Here is a 20,728-nt window from a genome sequence, read left to right as displayed (position 1 = left end):
CCGTCAGGCTAATCATGTGCGGTTTTCGTAGTTTTTTTTACTCAAAGTAACGCAAATACGGGTTTTTTCGACAAAACGTCCTGTACGAAGGCAAATTTCTCCCTATACTTGATCCAGGAGTTCCCTTGTCCTCTGGATTGGGTTCAAAATTTTAAGGCTACGGAATTGAGCATTGAACATTAATTGTCATAAACCCAAAAAAAATAATCGGCTGCTTAAGACGTCGGTCGGTGGTTCAACGATGATTATAAAATAAAATAAAATTAAGACACTTAAATTTGATTTTCTTAACAGGCTTGAAAGTGGCTTTAAAACCAAAATGGTAGGTAAAAAATAATAAAGTAGCAAGTTCTTTGTGAAGATTGGAAGAAGAGGGATACTGAAGCTTAGGTGCATGGAAATGCCCTGGAACTTTTAAATTCCAAACACAATCTTTGTGGTAAATTTTAAATCATTACAACGAGGTTTGTTATACCTAAATATTTTTACTAAGTTAAATAAAGCGTGAAATAAAGCTCATGTAAGAAATAGAAGAACCAGGAATAGCTGTGATTTAAAAACATTTTTACTGACATCATCCTTCGAACACCATAGAATAATAAAGTAACCATCACAAAAGGGGCTCAAGGGGATGCATATTTAAATGGGTTGAAGCTTTAAAGTAATCTATAGGGGATAAAAACGGATTTTTTGAGTATTTAAAATTAATGCAAAAACTCATCCTTAAAGAGAAAATGGCGATTTTGAATGGATGTTTTCTCAGTAATTGGAACGGGAAGAGAAAAACATTAAATAAATTACTTTTAAATGGAAAACTTTATGCATTAAAAATTAAATAAAAAATGCATTTGTACTCATTGCACTTAAATGTACATTTTGAGGTTAGTTACATCAAAATTAATGCTTCATTTCATTTACTTAAAGTAAAATTTGAAAGAAAATATTGTAAAGGTAATGCATGTTTCCTTTTTTTCTTGATTGAATTGTGTTTTTATAAAATAAACTTAAACGATATAAAAATATGTTTTGTTTGTTGCACGTGACTGTGAGCAATAGTTTAATGTTTAAATAATAGCAAAAAAAAACGAAAAAAAGGTATGGAAACGATTTAAAACAGTTTTTGTCTCAATAAAAATTAAGCCCGTTGAACACTTAATAATAAGAAAACTATTGTCCCAAACTCAATGTGATTGTTCATTAACGTTAACTAGCGATAAGAAATTTAGTTTTAAAACAAAAATATTATTTATGTTTTGTCATTAGGAAAACCACATTTTAATAACTTTTTATTGCAATTATGACACCTAAATATAAATGACGTTAGTTGATTTATAAAAGTTCATTTGATGATTTGCATTAACATTTCTTTCCTCGTGAGTGTTTCCTTTCGAGATTGATGAAAAACTACGGTCATGGTCTACGACTTAGAAGGTTTCTGGTTCGAACCCTTAGGTCAGTGAAGAATTTCAGTGTTAACCCGGGCCATGACAGAAATGAAGATGAATTGCATACAATTTCTTAACCAAAAACGGATGGATCTCATCTCTCAGGGAAATTTTGCATGAAACAATGACTTCTGAATTGAAGACATGATAGCATATTTACCTACATAAAATAGGCGAGTGCTAAGTTAGTGACATAATAACTTCCTTTTTTCTGATGTAAGTGTAAACTGCATAAAATAAGACTATGCGTAAACATCTACATAAAATAGGCGAGTGCTAAGTTAATGACATAATAACTTCCGTTTTTCTAATGTAAATGTAAACTGCATAAAATAAGACTTCGCGTAAACATGTGCATAAAATAGGCGACTGCTAAGTTAATGACATAATAACTTCCCTTTTTCTAATGTAAGTGTAAACTGCATAAAATAAGACTCTGCGTAAAAATCTGCATAAAATAGGGGAATGCTAAGTTGTAATAGCTTCATTTTTAATGAAAGTGTAAAATATGCAATGCTGGTATCAAAATATATGCATAAAGTTAAATTTCTATACTTTACATGCCTATCTTACTCTCGAAATGGCCTTAGGCTGCTACATCGTTCACTCAGGATGAAAAAACATTTTTTCTTTTAAATCAAATTCCCATAGTTTAAATAATATCTCTAAAATTAGGTTGACTTCCTTCGGCAGTTTTAAAACATCAACTTTAATAAGTACGAAACCTTATGAATACGAATACTGATAAAATTTAGTCATTGTATGTTTTCTTTTTTAGTTAGAAATTAACAAGGAAATAAACTTCAAAAAACCTCCTCTTCAAACCAATACAATTTCCAAAAAAGTATATTACTGTTTACTTTTTACTTAATCCCAAATCGAAAAATTTAAATTCAGTAAGTTCATTTAATTACAATTATTTTTTTTTCGTACTCTCTTAAAATGAACGAGTGAAAATAACTCAACTTGAGTGCTATTTAACTCTTTCATCTAGAAAAAACCGGCCTTCTCATCTTGAGTTAAAATCACTCAAGTGAAAGAGTTATATGGAAATAGCTCAATTTGAGTGAAAAAAATTTCACTCAAACTTGAGTTATTTTCACTCGAGTTTGAGTGATTTTCAGTATTACCTGAGTGAATCGTTTTCACTCAAACTTGAGTGATTTTAACTCGTGTTTGAGCGATTTTCAGTATTTCAGTTTGTAAATTGCAGTCAAAATTTTTACTGTTAATATTCGAAATTTTTGTATTTAGTGGTGCCATCTATCGTAAGCGATAAAAAATACTATAGTTTTCGTTTCAAAAAAATTCCTTTTGATAGAGAAAGCCTTAGATAGGAATTTTTTTTATCTTAACGTTTGTTGAATTTAAATATCGAATTAGATAATATAGTACTTGTGAAAGTTTTCGCTGTGAGCATATCGACACTGGCTGGGATTCGAACTGGCTTCCCGTCTGTCGTGAGATTGACCGATTAACCATCTCGGCTGCAGTCCTGTGACAAGACGGCTACAAAGAACTAATTAGTTTCATGAGCTGGGTCTTGTTGGCGAGGATAAAGTTTTAATTTGTTAAATCAAATAAGGTGAAAACACAGTTAAAAAAATTTTTCAGAGTTAGCAGGTTGAATAGCAGCATTTTGTGGTTATCCAATTATTTTGATTGTATACGGTAAAACAACAATTAAATGAATTATTACTTAAGAGGTTTTTTTTATGAAAAATTCCTAACCACTGTAGATTTGATTTTTTTTTTCTTTCCCCTAAGTTACGTCATTTTTCTTTGAAGTTTAATTTTTAAAAGAAAGGAGCTCTAAACGAATTTTTAAAGTAAGCAGTTTTATAAATATTATGCTCCTTTAGGTTCAATTGAAAATACTATGAGTCATTTTTTTTCGAACAAATTTATTCGTTTAATTTATAAAGCTTTATTTTCAAGCAATAAAAAAGGTATATTGTTTTAAATTGCCTAAATTTTTTTAAGACAAATTTCTGAAACTAAGTGAAATTAATAAATTTTTGAAGAGGACGTTAAAAGCTAAAAAATCTGGATTAAATACCCTTTTTCAAACTCAATTTTGCAAACTCTTTTGATATAAATTTGTTTAAAATCCAAACTATATATTTGTTTTGATTAGAAAAAAATAAGTATAATTTTTGTTCTGCAATAATCCTAGCTTAGTATGAATTCGAATAAAAAAATTAACTAATTAACATTAACTACTTGACTTTACTTTAATATTGTTTTCACCATAAACTTTGCTCAAACATAGTTTTCTTAAGTCAAAAGGAAATAAACAATAAAAATTAATAGAAACGACATTTTTAATAAAATTACTAAAATACAGAAATATTTAAATACCTAATTTTAGGCATATTTTAAACTAATTAAATTGTATCGCTTCTGAATTATAAATAATCACAATTAAATCAAGTATGTAATATATTTTATGAATTTTAGCTATTATGAATATAGATAGTGTATGTTATTTCCGTTATCAATATATATGTTTTGAATTTTTACCAAATTGTAAGAAATTAATCAAAAAGAAAAAAAAAGAAAAAACATTATAAAAATTTAATATACCAGCCAGGAAAGCAAGATTGAAGACATCAAACTCTTTCAATTTTACAACAATGCAAAGTAACTGCAGTTTTTCTGCAAATTCATCAGAAAGTATACTTCTGAAACAATGACTGCATAATTTCTTCAAATTTACTGCAGAATGACTACGGATTTAAAGTTTCAGTTTTTTCTAAATTTATGATTTTAAAGTGACCTCACTTAAACTACAGTAATTTTGTAGACAATAGCTAAAAGTTGTTTCGAAATAAATTACTGAGAAATTACTCCGCATTAGCTGCAAAATAACTGCAGTGTTTTTACAGTTAAGATTGAACTACAGAAAACTTGCAGTTAACTCTAGAAAAACTACGAAATTACTTCAGTTCTGTAGAAAAACTAAAATTTATTTTCAGCTGGGTATAGGTATCTAAATTCAAGTTAAACTATATCTCATAATAAATATTATTTTTAATTCTGCTCATATTTTTTACTATTAATCTATAACTGTTGTAAAATTCTATTTATTTGCACTTTCAAGCACTTTAATTAGCATTGCACTCTTATTTAAATATTAATTCTGCATTTTCAATTTTGCCTTGAAAATTGAACTTGAAGAAAAGTGGTAAGAGTTGTATAAAGTTTGTATAAAGTGATAAATACTTTATGAAATACGAAGATAGTATTAATTCTGAATTCCAATTATATAAAAGCTAAAAACAGGATAAAAACAGAAAAATTCAAAATACTGCTTAATTTTTTTAAATATAAAATTTTCCACTTTTTCTTTGAATGATATATTTATAATAAAATGCATTGAACATCTGAAGATTCTGATTTGAATGAATGGATGTTGCAAATGTGAACTTTCATAAATTAAAGACAGTCAACTTTATTAATAGAAAGCAATTTAAATAACAGCAATTATAGTTTGTATGAACAATAATTTCGTAAATATCGTTTATAAAAGAAGTATAGAATGATATGAAATTAATTATCCAGAAATGTTTTGTTCCAAAATTATACATCAAAAAAACTAAAGCATGGATATAAATTTTTTATATTAAAATAAAATGTTAAAACTTTAATATTAATATGAAATCTGAAAAAATTCTAGAACTATTATCAGATATAATATATTCCCACATGTTTTGACAAAGATTATAGCATGGAATCAGATTTTTTAATATTCCATAATCATCCACATTTAACACTTCAAATTTTAATAAATTTTTTTGACAAATAATTTAAATGAATAGTATTTTATTAAAAAACGCTGAAAAACACGTAATTTAAATGGAATGTGTATATATCACATTCGAAATAAAAGTATTTTCAAAATAAAAGCAACAAGGTATATCTACTTACTAAAAAGTAAAATAGCGTCTTCTTCAGAAATACCACTGTGAACTAAAAGTTGTTTTAATTCTTCTTAATTCAAAATATTAAATGGCATATTCTCCAGAAAATTTTTTTTAACGTAAAATAAAAACGAAGACATAATCAATTTAGATCACAGAACATAACAATTTTATTTAGATTTATTATTGTTTGCTTTTTAAAATAAAGCGATAGAAATTCTAGCTTATATTTCGCACGCAATTAAATAATAAATAAATCACTCAAGTTTGAGCTAAAAGCACTCAAATATTGCTTAATAAATACCACTCAATTTTGAGTAAACGCAAGGTAAGAATTTCGCTCAAATAAGAATGTGTTTCACTCAAGTTGAGTTAAAAAAAATTAACTCTTTTTTGAGTAGGGGAAATAACTCTTTCATTTTAAGAGAGTACAAACGAAGCTTACTAGTTCAGAGAAATACCTCAAGTCTTATTTTAAAATTATTCAAATAAAAGTTTATCGTGTTAATTGCACTGTTAATGTTTTTACAAAATCCTTTCCGAGAAAAGAACTGCAAATTTAAATATTTACGTCTTAGGTTTTCTTCAATAAAATGAAATTTAAGTGCGTAAGCTTGCCTTCATTTAAAAATTTCGAATGTTATTGGATGTTTTGCGTCTTTATTTTTTAATATATTTTAAGTCTTTTATAATGAATATTAAAAACAGTTTTCCCGTTTAAAGTACTGTGATTCGAAAAATTAGAATTTAATTCTTGTACCAAAACATTTAGATGAAGTAAGCAGTTTTATTAATTTTTTTTGTATTCTTGTAATTTTTTAATCAGGACAATTAGTTGCGGAGTGTATGTAAGTAAGGAGTACTGTAAGTAAGTTTTCACTGTAAGTAAGGAGAATTTAGAGATTAAATTATTATTGTACCTTTTTTTAGCACATATAGAATTTTACCTAATATCCTTACAATAAATATTATCTAATAAATAAAGATTATAAGCCCTCGTAAATATTTAAGGCAGCTTATTTCTGAATTCATTACAAATCGTGTTGTTACTCTATGAAAAAAGCATGGTTAAAACTATCAGAATATGGTAAAATTTATCATGTTTCTCTCTGTATAAGAACACAGAAAAAACTCGGTATTTTTTTTACCACAGCTCTTAGGTAACGACTTTGGTAAAATTGAAAAATATATAATTTAATAATCCGCTATAAAATTTGGTAATTGTAGTAAAATTTGGTCATTTTTTTCATGATACTTTAGAATTTGGCATAAAAATCATTTATTCAGTAAAATTTACTCTTAAGTTTTGCATTTTTCACAAAAAGTGTGGCAATAAGAACTATAATTTTAAAAACAAAAATATCCGGTAAACCGTTACCATATGAGCGGAAAAATGACCAAAAAAATGGTTTAAATATCGTATATATAGTTTTTATTACCAGAATTATGTTTTTTTTACATTTTTACAATTTTATCTAAAATCCGTAAATTTAGCATTCAAAAATAATGAAAATTATAAATCACAGGAAATATTAAATAGATTTAAGATTATTATTTTTCTAAACATAAATATTTTCTCGAAACTTATACGATAATTACACTATCAAATGCTATCGTAAGAGGTTGAAAACATTTATTCGCAATTTTCATAATGGTAATTAATGTAGGTTTCTTCAGAGATAGAAGATCCGTTACTGAAAGCTCTCAAGGGATCGTCTTTCTTAAGTCTTTGATGCCTTAGATAATAAATGCTTTAATTACTAATTACTAATGCTTCTATTACTATTAAGGAGTATTTTTCTACAAAAATAGAGCATTGTTAAGCAATTATGTTATTAAATGCTTCTTAAAATTCGTCAATAGTAGTGTAACATCTTCGGACAAAGTAACCGGGAATTTGTAATTTAACCGGTAACCAGTAATTTTACTGGTTCTGAAGAGTCACAAATGCATTCGTACAGAGTCCGAGGGGAAAAAAATCGGGTAACTTAAATGTGTAAATGGCTAATTTGTCAGACTTATTCCGCTTTCTCTTTAATGTTTATTCTTATATTTCTTCGAATTCTAAATATTTCTTTTTCTAAGGATATTTTTAAAAGGGCACAAAACGTCAATATGCTTAATTTTTTAATATTTAAAAACTTACTCTAATGCTGTGTTATCTAGGATCATAAAAATTTGCAAAAAATCAGAATAAGGCATCGATTTCGATAAATTTCATGGTTTTGATAACTGTCACCAAATAAGCGATTTTTAAGAAAGATTAATAACTTTTAAAATATATAAGTTTTTTCGCCCGTTCGAAAGCCCAGATAATTCTTTACGGCACAATGGCATGTATAGTTTAAAACTATAGCTTTTCTTTAAGTGGAAGGCAATTAAACTGTGCCTTTTTACTTTCTTTGGCGAAAGAGCATGGCAAAAAATCATGTTAATGTATCCTCATATTTTAAATATACTTACTTTTTGCAATTGCGAAATAATTATGTTCCATATGATGAAAAATTGCAAATAAAGATTCAGTTATTTATTCCAATTCATCCTTTTTTCAAATATCTTTTATTGTATTTAGAAAATTAACTAGTCGTAACATACTTACAAAGAAATAGGAGGAACTAATTTAAGTGTACTTAACTGAAAGGAATTTGCAGCTAGACAAAGATGCAAGATAACACTTTAAGCAATTCGGAATTACCTATCTAGACACTAGCATTTCTGGATTTTGTATAAGCCTAGCTATCTCTATGTAATACCTTAGAAAGGAGCTTGGAGAATTGACATTGATACTATCTTCAGAGTTCTCTCCGCAAATTTTAGATAAAGGTTCTGGAGTTAAAATTAATCTTCTTATTCAAAATTTAGCTTAATTAATAATTAATACTTATATCTAGATATGCTTTTAACCAGAATAGATATGCTTCTTGATTTTCAATTATTCATTCTAAAATTTTAAATTCATGACACTGGCCAGCTTAATTATTTACGTATTTATACAAATATTTTTTGTATTTATAGAAACAACGATGGCAAAGCAATTTGAACTTAGATATACAGAAATTAAGGAAGCAACAAAGGAATTAAGGATAAAACAAAGGAAAATTACAGACATATGAAGAAAAGGGGGGGGGGAGAAAAATAATAATAAAAAAAATAACAAACAGCTGTGGGGAAAAAAGAATAAAAGTTTTTAAAAAATCCGGAAAATAAAAGATATAATCTTTTCATCAGCCCACGCGATTATATCCGTAAAAAAGAGTGCTTTCTGATATTGTATCAATATGGCCAAAGCGAAATGTATTAATACAATAGTATGAAGAGCACTCACAAATTTTTTTTTTACAAAAATTACAACAAATAAAATAGAACACAGTAAGTAAAAATAACACGTAAAAACAGAAAATAAAATAAAAGAAAAAGAAAAAGCAGAATAAAACAAAATCTATAAAGCGAGTAGCAAATTCAAATGTACCGAGATGAAAGTTTTTCAAGAATGATTTAAAAAATATTTTCGTAACAAGATTGCCAGATTGTAAAATATGAAAACAAAAGCTCAAATTGAGCGTAACTAGAGGATTTTTGTTTTAAAATAACTTACGAAAATATTTTTTAAATTATTCTTGAAAAATTTCCCGTCCATTATTAATATATTTTGCTTTGGCTGCATTGATACAATATCAGAAAGCACTTATTTTTTGCGGATATAATCGTGTAGGCTGAGGAAAAGATTTTATCTTTTATTTTCCAGATTTTTAAAGAAAAATCCCCCTTTTTTCAAATGTCTAATTTTCCTTTGTTTTATCTTCATTTTGAACTTATCTAATGAGTTCTGTTTACTTGCAGCTTATGCGCAATAAATGAAATTTATTGTTTTTCTTAATTTTCTTCGTGTTTTTTTGTATTTATTTATTTTGCTGTATGTATATGGGTGATTCTCACGAAACTTGACATTCACTGTCCCTTGCTCCAAGATCTAATACTATAATACTAAAAGAAAAAATTTTTAAAAAAAATTAATAAATAGCACTGCTGTTAGCAAAAATGACTTTGCACTAGCATTGACTGTTTTGTATAGTACTTAAAAAATTTAATTGAGTATCAAAATGTCATTTTCCTGGCATGTCCCAAACAATATTTCNTTCTTAATCATATAAAATACTTTTTAAAACATGAAAGGAATAAATACATTTAAAAAATAAGTTGACAATGATAAAAATTCTACTATGTCTTCTTTCGTAGCTTAATATAAAATAAATGCGTTCTTGAAGGTAAAAAAAAAATATTATTTAGCCAGGTTTGATATTTTTCTTTCAAAAAAGAAGGTTTCTTTTGCAACGATTGTTAAAGAAAGTCTCAGAACCATCACGCTTGGGGAATTTCTCTTAGATTAGGGATATTCTTTCTAAGTTGGGGATAAAAGACTCATGTTTCGTGATGGAATTAACCAGTTTTTTGTTACTAAATCCTAGAAAATTGCTTCTTTTCCATAAAGGTGTCTGCAATAATTCTTTTTTGGCATTTATTGTTCTTTAATTACGTACCTGGCACTTGAACTTATGTTATTATAAATCTATAATCCATATCGTTTTACCGCAATACTACAACGATGTTGTTCTATAATATTAATTTTGTTAACTAATATTATACAATTAATTAAATTGTCTTTTTTATTTATTTATTTTTCACAGTTTTATGATAGGTTTTAAAATTTAAAAAAATGAACAATATTAAAATAACACTAATGTGGAGTTTTGGTACAAGTGCATTTAGATTAACTTTCAGTAATTTCAATTAATTGTAAAAAAATTATGATTTTTCTCCTAAAATATATCACAAAATAATTATCACTTTTACACCTGCATTCATAAATTCTGTTATTAAAACGCAGATAGAATATTAAAATGCATGTCACGTGGTGTGCTACATGATGTTGTTAACAAAAATTTTCATATTTATCAATAATACTTTTGGTGAAAAAATATAATTCAAGTTAATAGCGCCAAAATATACGATATTTAAACCATTCATTTGGTATTTTCCGTTCATATGGTAACTGTTTATTCTGAATTCAGATTTTCTAAATTATAGTTCTCTTTACAGCCCATTTAGTAATCTAAAAAGTAAATTATACATTACAAATGGTTTTTATTTCGGGCTTTAAAGTATATTGATAAAATTACCAAGTCTTACCGCATTTATAAAATTCTTAACACATATTATTAAACCATATTTTAAGTTAATTTTACCAAAATCATTATCAAAGTGCTTCGATAAAGGTTATCGAACCTTTATTGGGTTCACTTAGATCTGGAAATACGGTAAATTTTAACATATTTTGCTAGTTTTACCATACGTTTTCTACAGTGAGCATAAGAAGAATTCATGCTAATGTATTTTTTGGAACAACGAAATGAATGTTCAAAATTACCATGTCTGAGGAGTTCAAACTGAACCTCGCTCTTAGAGCAATAATTCAAAAATCTAGGTAGTTAAATTATTTGTATGGTCTAGACATAATGGCCCACGCATAAATTGGTGGATGAGTTTAGGCTCGAAACTGATCACGACTGTCTTCCAAAACACTTGCGCAGTTTCAAGTCATATCTGCAGTCCCTGTAATCTGAGACGGGATGACGGATCATGGATGATGGCCATCTTATTCTTTAATCAAACTTCCTGTTGCAGGCCACTACAGGGAATCCACAGGCCTTTTATGTCATAGACTATCTGTCGATACAGCTGCTTCACATATTCTAATGCTTTTTTCTCTCTGTACCTAATTCTCTATATGGTTCTTAGCATTTACTGCTATAGATGTCTTTGAGTCTTATCAGCAAAAATAACAAAAAAGAATCCATGACATGCATTTTGCAACATAATCCCAAACTCCCAAAAACTCTCATTCACAGAACATCCCAAAATATTTGTAGTAAATAAATTTGGCAAAAAACACAGGATAATAGATAAAAATTTTAAATTTCCTATTGCTTCATGAAGTATATCATATCCCCAGTTATGTACGAAACAATTTATCGGATAATATGATGGGCTTTCATATCGATTAGTCTCTTTAGTAGACATTTTAATCTCTTTTGCTCAAATGTTTATAAATTTGTTTGTTTCTACTTACTTTCAGCGTTTGAAGAGAGGCTGATTGCAGGCTTATTGATTAAAAACTTTTATAAAAACTAAAGAAAAGATTTCAATAGTATTCCATTACGTGATCTGAGCCTCTAATGCTGGTCACAAAATAGAAAAATACCCAAAATATAAATGTCTCAACAATTTCGAAAATATGATCAACAATTAAAACTAACTGTTTTGTGCAACTCTTCGTTTTGAATAAAACTAAACTATAAGCTTTTACATGTCGTTGTAAACCCTTTCTCTCTTCCAATGAATAAATTTCGCTTTTAGCATTATTTTATTTATTTAAACTAAAATAAAAAATATAACTGTATTTTTTTAAATAATGATATATTTAAAGGATTTTTTTAAAAGATATAACTGATTTCCAGCAAATAATAGTTGCACGGAGAAAAATTTCTAATATCCGTATTCTATGGTTATGACATTTCTGGTAAAAAAACAAACATGATTTTAATTAATGAAACTACAATATACAGTATTTAAATCATTCATTTAGTTATTTTTCTGTTTATATGGTAATGGTTTGCCGGAAATTCAGGTTTTCAAAATTATAGTACTTATTACCACACATCTATTCATTGGAATATGAAAAAAATATGAAACTAAAATATACTGTTAACCGAATAAACTTTGTTATGCCATGCTCTAAGATATCATGATAATATTACCAAAATTTCTCACATTTCCAAAATTTATCGCATATTATAAAACCATATCTTATTGTTAATTTTACCAAAATCATTACCAAAGCGCTTCGGTAAAATATACCGTGCTCATTTGAGTTCCTATAGAGCCATAAATACTGACAATTTTACCGTATTTTGGTAGTTTCTACCATATTTTTTTCTCAAACGTTATGGGCATTTTGTTTAGTTTTCACATATTTGACCTGTACAAAATTTGTCAGAATAAACGTTTTTTTTAATGGAGAAACGTTAAATTAATTTCCGAACTTAATTTTTCGTAGCAATAGAAGTGTTTAATCTTTAGAAACAGAAACACTAAAATGCACTTAGAGTGGCTGAAAAGACATTTTGGGAGAACAATCACTTGATTAATCTCTTGTTTACACACTGGTAACTTTATCCAAAAACAAATTAAATCCTGGTGTTGAATAACTGGAAATGAATGATGAATCTTCAATCGAAAAAAAAATTAAAGAACAAATTCTTTAACTATTATTTAATTTCTAAACTATTACAACAAATCTGTTTTTTTTTCTTCTTTTAAAAATTTTATAAGTTTTATTTTACAGAAAAAGGAGCCTGAAAGATTAAATATATTTTGTTAGAGAAGGAGAGCTTAAAAACAGAAACAAAAAACACTTCCCTTGTTATAAAACTTTACATTTTTTTAATGGTTATTAAAGAACTGATGGATAAATTTACTATTGCAATATTGCTTAACTTTTGTCTGTTTAATTTATGATTTGGACTGCAAAAGTTTTTACCTAAAACCTTTAAAAAAATTCAAACGAAAATAAAAAGAAGATATCTCCGTTTCCAGTAAAATGTATGATACACATTTTAATTGAAAATGAATCGATACCTTTGTAAGGAAGATATGTGGATTATAAATATTTAATTATAGGAGACATAGTTCATTCTTCAGATTTTTTGACATTTGTACATGTGCTCTTTGCTTTTATTCAGTGCAATTCTTATAAAGATTTTTTTTCTCATTCTTAAAAGAATTGGAATCATAGTGTAAAAACATATCTTCAAAACTATGACTTAAAGTTAAAACTTTATTTATGCATGTGAAAAGCGTGAGTTGATGTTATTTTTTCCTACTGTCCCTAAACTTAAAGTCATATATTTAAAGTAACATCTTAATCGAATTAAAGATAAAAAATTTTGTACTGTAAAAAAATATTTATGTATCTCTATACCAAAAATGGCGGCAACTACTTTACGCCAACTGGTGCAGAGAAAAGGGTACACTTGACTCTTATGAATCTAGTAGTTTCATTACACAAGAAATGCTTTTAGACTCTACGTGGTTAAAGTAGCCACCACCATACTAGTTATTAATTAATGCTAAAACTTATAATTACAGTAAGATATGATGCACATAAGAATCAGCAAAGTTACTACACTATCTGGCAAAAAGTATCCAGGCACCCAGTTGTTATGGTGGTGGAAGAACAATGGTGTGGGGATGTTTCTCGTGGTCTATTCTGAGTCCGTTAATGCACACTATCTAGCCAAAAGTATCCGGACATCCGTTTGTTATGGTGGTGGAAGCATAATGGTGTGGGGATGTTTCTCATGGTTTTGTCTGGGTCCGTTAATACTCACTATCTGGCCAAAAGTATTCGGACGCCTGGATGTTATGGTGGTGGAAGCACAATGGTGTGGGGATGTTTCTCGTGGTTTACCCTGGGTCAGTTAATACACACTACCTGACCAAAAGTATCCGGACACCCGGTTGTTAAATGGTGGAAGCACAATAGTGTGGGGATGTTTCTCGTGGTTTAGCCTGGGTCCGTTAGTTCCTTTGGTTGTAAACATGAACTTTGAGATGCATGGGGACATTCTGGACAATGCTGCACACCCAACTCTATGACAACATCCGGTGAAAGCCCAGCAGGATAACTGCACCATTCACACATGGAGGCTTGCACAGACGTGGTATGATGACTTAACGGACTAGGTGTTCAAAAACAGATTAAAAAAATTACAGAGTCCCGATCTAAAACACATAGAACACCTATGGGACGAATTAGAGCACAGCATACGTAGTCAGCCGAATCGACGATCCTCACTGCAAGCACTCACGGCAGCTGTGATGGGAGCCTGGAAGTTAATTCCTATGACCACCCATCAAAAACTGGTGAAAAGTATTTCCAGACGTCTGCGGGCTGTCATCGATGCAAAAGGGGGAGCAACATCATATTATTGTGTGCCTCAGGAAGTTCTAAGTCCGTACCACTGGGTGACCGGATACCTTTGGCCGGATAGTGTATTACGTTACAGTATATTGTAAGGGTCATTTATTTACAATACATATATAGATTGCATTTATTTACTATACATATATAGTAAAATCTCTCAAACATTACTCGCTTCTATTCAATAAGATTTACGCTTATTTGCAGTTATTTAGATCTAAGAGAAGCAGATATTCAAATTAGGAATGTGCTAAAAATCACTCACTGAATATGAATGAAAAAAACAATTTCTATTACTAAACTACATTTTTGTATTTTATATTTTATTACAAAAATAATTCCGATGATCTAACATATTTTTTCAGTAATTATTAGATTGTTTTTTATATTTAAAAAATGACAAAATATATTTTTGCATGTAATTAGAGAGGGTGGAAAACAATATATATAGTATAGATTACACTTAAAAAAGATTTTGAAATTATTCACATGAAACTTCATAAAATTATAAAACTCGTTCGAAATGAAATTTTACTATAAGATTTTTATTATACACTAAAATAAAGATAAAACTTTAACAATATCTTACAACCAACCCATCTCCGTATATTTTGTGATATTTAAAATACAATATCCTTTACTTTAAATATCGCATATTTTCATATACCAGTTTTGAATGAACTATTTATTACAAACTTTGTATCAGTCATTTCTACAAAAGTGCATTAGATTTATCTAGAGCCCCTGAATTAGAGCCTTAGATTTATCAACATTCCTGTGAAAGAAATGACGCCATACCCGAAATAGTTGGGTATAAATGGTGAAGATCATTGCCTTGGTGTTGACATAAAACTTCATTTCCTCCACGCGATAATTCACATCTTTCAGAAAATTACGAGAAGAAACTTAACTTGAAAAGTATTCATCGTTCTGTATGAAGGTTTTACATTTTAAAATGGCTTGAATAGAAATTCACTGATATTGAAATATACATGTTTTGAGATGTATGCGATATGTTTAGTACAATATAATTATATAAATAAAAGATTTTCAATTATATAACATTCCATAACATAATAATTGTGTTTCTTTTAGAGAGAACAGAATATTAATTTAATAAATAGGGATAACATTTGGTAGTAATTTTGCCCATAAAGATGTTAAATTTATACTTCATAAATAGAACTAATTATTGCATATCAAGATAGTTCTCATAGCAATATTTAATTTTGATTTTTAAAGATAATATTTGCATCAAAAGAAAATTAAAGCTATAAGGTTTTTTTTCGCAGTACGAAACAAATTATCGTCAGAACTACCAGAATATGGTAGAATTTACAGTAATTCAGACTGTATGTAAGCACCAAAAAGATCGGAAATTTTTACCGAAGTTGCCGCTTTGGTAATGATTTAGGTAGCATTAACAGCTAAATAACGTTACGTGATAAGTGTTAAAATTCGGTAAATGTTGTAGAGTTTGGAAATTTCTTGATGATCCTGAGAGCATGGCACAATAAACATTCATTCAATAAAATTTACTTTTCATTCTTATATTTTTCCTTATTGTGGGGTAATAAGAACTATAATTTCGAAAACCAGAATTTCCGGTAAATTGTTACAATATGAAAGGAAAATTCACCAAAATTTTTTTTCTAAATACCGATTATTTTGGTTTTATTGATCGAAATTATGTTTTTTTTCCACCAGAAATGTCATTACCCATTCAGTACGGTAATTTTTCAGATTTTTTCTTCATGTATAATACCTAATTCAACAGAATTTAGATTTTCCTCTTTTTCTATTTGGGAAGGACTTCTGAAAAAAACAAAATTTCTACTCGATTTTCGTCATTCTAGTGTTATAAGAAGCTTAGTTAAGCCTTTTAAGTACTGATACTTTTAATATTAAAAGGCTCTTTAAAAATTCTGTAGATTTAAGGGACAAAACGCTTCCGCCAAAACTCACCTTTTAACCTGCCAATAATACATTCGGGAAAAATTCTTTCCGAAAGAGCAATATTTCTGATTTTCGAATTATTATGTGTATTCATATCATGCTATGCATGTCTGTTAGTTTATTCTCAAGATTAGGGCTAAAAATTAGCATATCTTGTAATCAGTTAACAGTAGCTAAAAAGAAGTATATCGAAAAATATTTTAATAAATTCAATTTACGGGACATTCACAGCAAAATTCAAAGTATATCTCTTATTTATAGAAGAAAATATAACGTCGGTGTATTTTAAATGAAATAAAATCATTTGGGACCATCTGTCACTGACTTATCGCCTTTGTATTCCCCAGTAAAATTGAAACAAACTCACTATTCTACCCAATTAGTCCCACTCCTCGAATTTAGACATTGGCTTTGTCGGTATGAAAGGCTTATCCTTTAAGAAAATTGTTTGAAAGAGCCCCTTCTGACTAAATTTAATGGAATATTTTCAGGCAGTAAAGTTTACGGTTTATTTCCTTGTAAGGTTTCATTAAGTTATTTATAAATCTCAAGAGTATAAAAGGTAGGCATATCTTTGAATATGCTTGAAAGTTATTCTGTACGACGAAGCAACGCCACGTTTCGTCTTTGATTGTATAAAAAAATATATTATTAATAAATAAATTTAAAAAACTAAGCATTTACATTGGTCATCAACTTCCTAATTTTAAATTTAAATCACTGTAGAAAAATTTGGATCAAATTATATTATAAAATACCGCTACTACAATGCATCATCCGTAACATCTATTTTACCATAAAATTCATTTTTACCGTAAATTCCATTTTTACCGTAAAATCCATTTTTACCGCAAAATTAATTTTTACCGTAAAATTAATTTTTACCGTAAAATCCATTTTTACCATAAATTATTATACCATAATTTTTACAGTAATATATTTTTAATTATAGTGATTCAGTGATTTTACATTAATTATTACTAAAAAAAATTATAGTATATCAGATTTTTTATTTTTGTAAAAATGAATTTTACGGTAAAAAGAACCTGCACCCTGAGTTTCGTAAATTTTTGTCGTAATTCGTTTTGGAAAATTTAACAAACTAGATTGCAGGAAACGGTTATTAGTAGATCACTGAAGTTAAACATCGTTGGTAGTACTCAGTGAGTGAGTGGGTGATCACTTTGATCAGCTGCGAAGGGACCGAGAGTGCATGGTGTTGGTTCTTGCTAAACTGCTCAACATGGCGAGGAAGTCAAAGGGCTACCAAAGCGGGCTAGCCATCCCCTCTGCAGATGATCAAAATTGTGAAGGCATGTCTTCGGATCATCTTTAGGAATGTTATCCGGACTACGTCAACAAAGTACTACTACCACTACTATTACTAGAGTACTACTACTTTTAAACTTAAATAGCTGTTTTATAGTTCCAAATTTTTATATGCAGAAAATGAGATATTACAGCTTGTGACAAATATCTAAACTTTCTGTTGCTTTTCTCTTATAGCAGTTTTCAATCATTTAGGCAAATTAAACTGTTCATGACATCGAGCTGCGATGGCTTTGTGGTTAAGGCACAGGGCTGTCATTGTGAAGAGCTGGTGTTCGATATCCAGTGGCGGATTGAAACCCACCCAGCCTTAGGTGGATGGGTATCAATTTGACTGTGAAGTAAAGGCGGCATGTGCGCAATTCTTACCGCATTGTCACAAACATAGCGTTATCACGAAATTGTAAAGCCTTATCATCCATAACCCCCAATGAGCTATTGTGGGAATACTTTGCTTTGCTGTCACAAAATATATTAAATTTCTCTCTCATGTAAAATTTAGTCAAAATAGTGTTCGAAAAAATACTAAATAAAAATAGAATAAAAAGTAAAAATAAATTACGTATTTTCCAACCTTTATTTTTTTGAAATTTTTTTCTAAATGTTTTAAATAGTTTATAAATTTTTCATAAACTGGTAAATTTCAATATGTGTTCTAAGAACATATAAAACTGTTTCATCTCAGAACGTACGTGTAAAACTGGTGAAATGTGATGAAAAACTGCCAGCCGAAATGCGACTTGGTATAATCATTGCTTTATTATATTTTCCTTATCAGAAGCAAGAATATGTTTCTCAATTACCTAAAATTTTCCCGAATCATACAAAAATTTTCAATCAAGGATTATAAACTATTCAAAATTAACATAAAAATAGTATAATTAATTATATTCATTCTTAGTCTATTATTTTAAATTATTTTCTTTTGTCCGTGTCTTTATAAAGCGTTATTCAATAATAACTGTAAAGCTACATTTCGGGAAATTATTTATTACATAAGTAATTCATATACACCGCATCCTATTTTCCAAGATTAAATTTATATAAAATAATTTCCTAAATTTATTTCCCAAACCTGAGAAACTTATCTCTTATACATACCTGTTGAAACAAAGAAAGAAATAATAATAAGGCACGTGACATATTTTTGATTAACATTTAGAGGCCATATAGACGTCGCTATAGCTTCTATTTACTATTCGCGTTGTTTACTATATATATATTTATTAAGATTATGAATTATGGAAAGCACCTTGTTGACTTGAAAGGAATATAATGATAAGATGTATCTATCATATAATATGATAGCCAAATGTCATATGATAGTATCGTTTAGGATAATGGATATATTGCCATGGTACCAAAATAAGAGTTCTTATCCCATTCATAGAAATGCTGTAGCAATTAATTCCCATTTCCTTGAGATGGTGTCATATTATTGGAGAAAATAGCTCATTATGGAAAGTGGTACTCAAGACTGCTTTGATGAAGATGGCATATTATTTACCATTTAGAGAAATAATCTCCAAATGATTGCTATAATGTGAACGTATTTGTTCTGACATTACGTAAGTAGACAAAATTGCATTATTGTTTAGTGATGCAATTAAGTTATGGTTATTCGATGAGTGAGAGATTTCAGTGTTGTTGTTTTTTTTAAAATTGAGATTGTAGAAACAACATTTCGCTTATTCTAGTTTATTTTTATGAAAAACATGAGTTATATTCTTGTAATATAGTATAATCTTGTAAGTATTGGTTTTTAACAAACAACACCACTACTGCCCCCATTATTTGTTAATATTTTAAATTCCATAAAAATAAATTTAGATCATGGTATCACTGTTTAGTGATGCTATCGATAGTGATCGATAGCTGGTCGATTCGACTTCCGCACCCGGTTCGCACCAACCACAGACTGACTTAAACTTAATGACTGACTTAAATATCCTCAGTGGTAGACGGATCACGGGTTTGCCTCTCGTTGCCGGTAGGCTAACCGCTGTAGGTGTTCGTGATTTTCCTCTCCATGTAGCGCAAATCCGGGTTAATTGCATCAAAAAGTCCTCCACGAATGCAAATTTTCCCCAATACTTGGTCCAGGAGTTCCCTTGTCTTCTGGATTGATTTCAAAATTGCAAGGGTACGGAGTTGATCATTAGTAACCGTAAACCCAAAATTGGGTAGGCTGTTCAACGACGGTTAAAAAATTAAATAAAATAACACACAAACCATATTACAACCTTCATTTCATCAGAACTGAAATTTTTCGAACTTGAGGTAGAACTTCAGCATCTATTTATTTCCAATTGCTCCTTTGGAATCCGGGTAGGCATCCAGATATGCCTACCCTCCGATAGTCATTCAAAAACACTTTTATTTATGTCAATGCAGGTCTTCTTCTTGAACCTTTTCCATCAGGTGCCAAAGTAAAAGCACAGTTAATATCTTGTTAGTCAGAATTCGTAAAATGTAACAAAGCTAGCTCTGCTCTTCAAAATTTCATATTCTATTACTTTCGACTTCGGCTTTTTTTAATAGATTTTCATTGGCTATTTTGTAGATCAAAACAATTTTAAATATGTATATCAGGCACTTAAGTTGAAAAGTCTCCAAAATTTGTTGTAATTATGTTATGCATTGCACTACAATTTTCACAATAATTGCACACAGTTTGTTTATATTTTACTACGCAATTATGTTATACATTTTGTTATATATCATTGAAAATTTTACATATTTCTAGTACGCTAAACACCTGTGTGTTGACGTTAACACACCCCGATGTCTGTTTTGTAATAATTATTGTTGCTGAGGATAAATTTAAGTAATAAATTACTTAAAAAGAATTTATTCTGCTTACTATTAAATCCCATTTTCCATCTCCCTTGTGGTTTCTATTGAGATCTGTTTGTGGACGTAAATAATTTTGCTTAGCAATCATTTCTTAAAATTACATATAAAATTAAATGTATATTGTTAAATAACAAATGTTGATTAGTTCACATCTTTAATTTAATATTTTTGTTTACCAA

This window comes from Parasteatoda tepidariorum, chromosome 9 (assembly GCF_043381705.1).
Source record: "Parasteatoda tepidariorum isolate YZ-2023 chromosome 9, CAS_Ptep_4.0, whole genome shotgun sequence".
Taxonomy (NCBI): Eukaryota; Metazoa; Arthropoda; class Arachnida; order Araneae; family Theridiidae; genus Parasteatoda; species Parasteatoda tepidariorum.
This window is presented reverse-complemented; position numbering follows the sequence as displayed.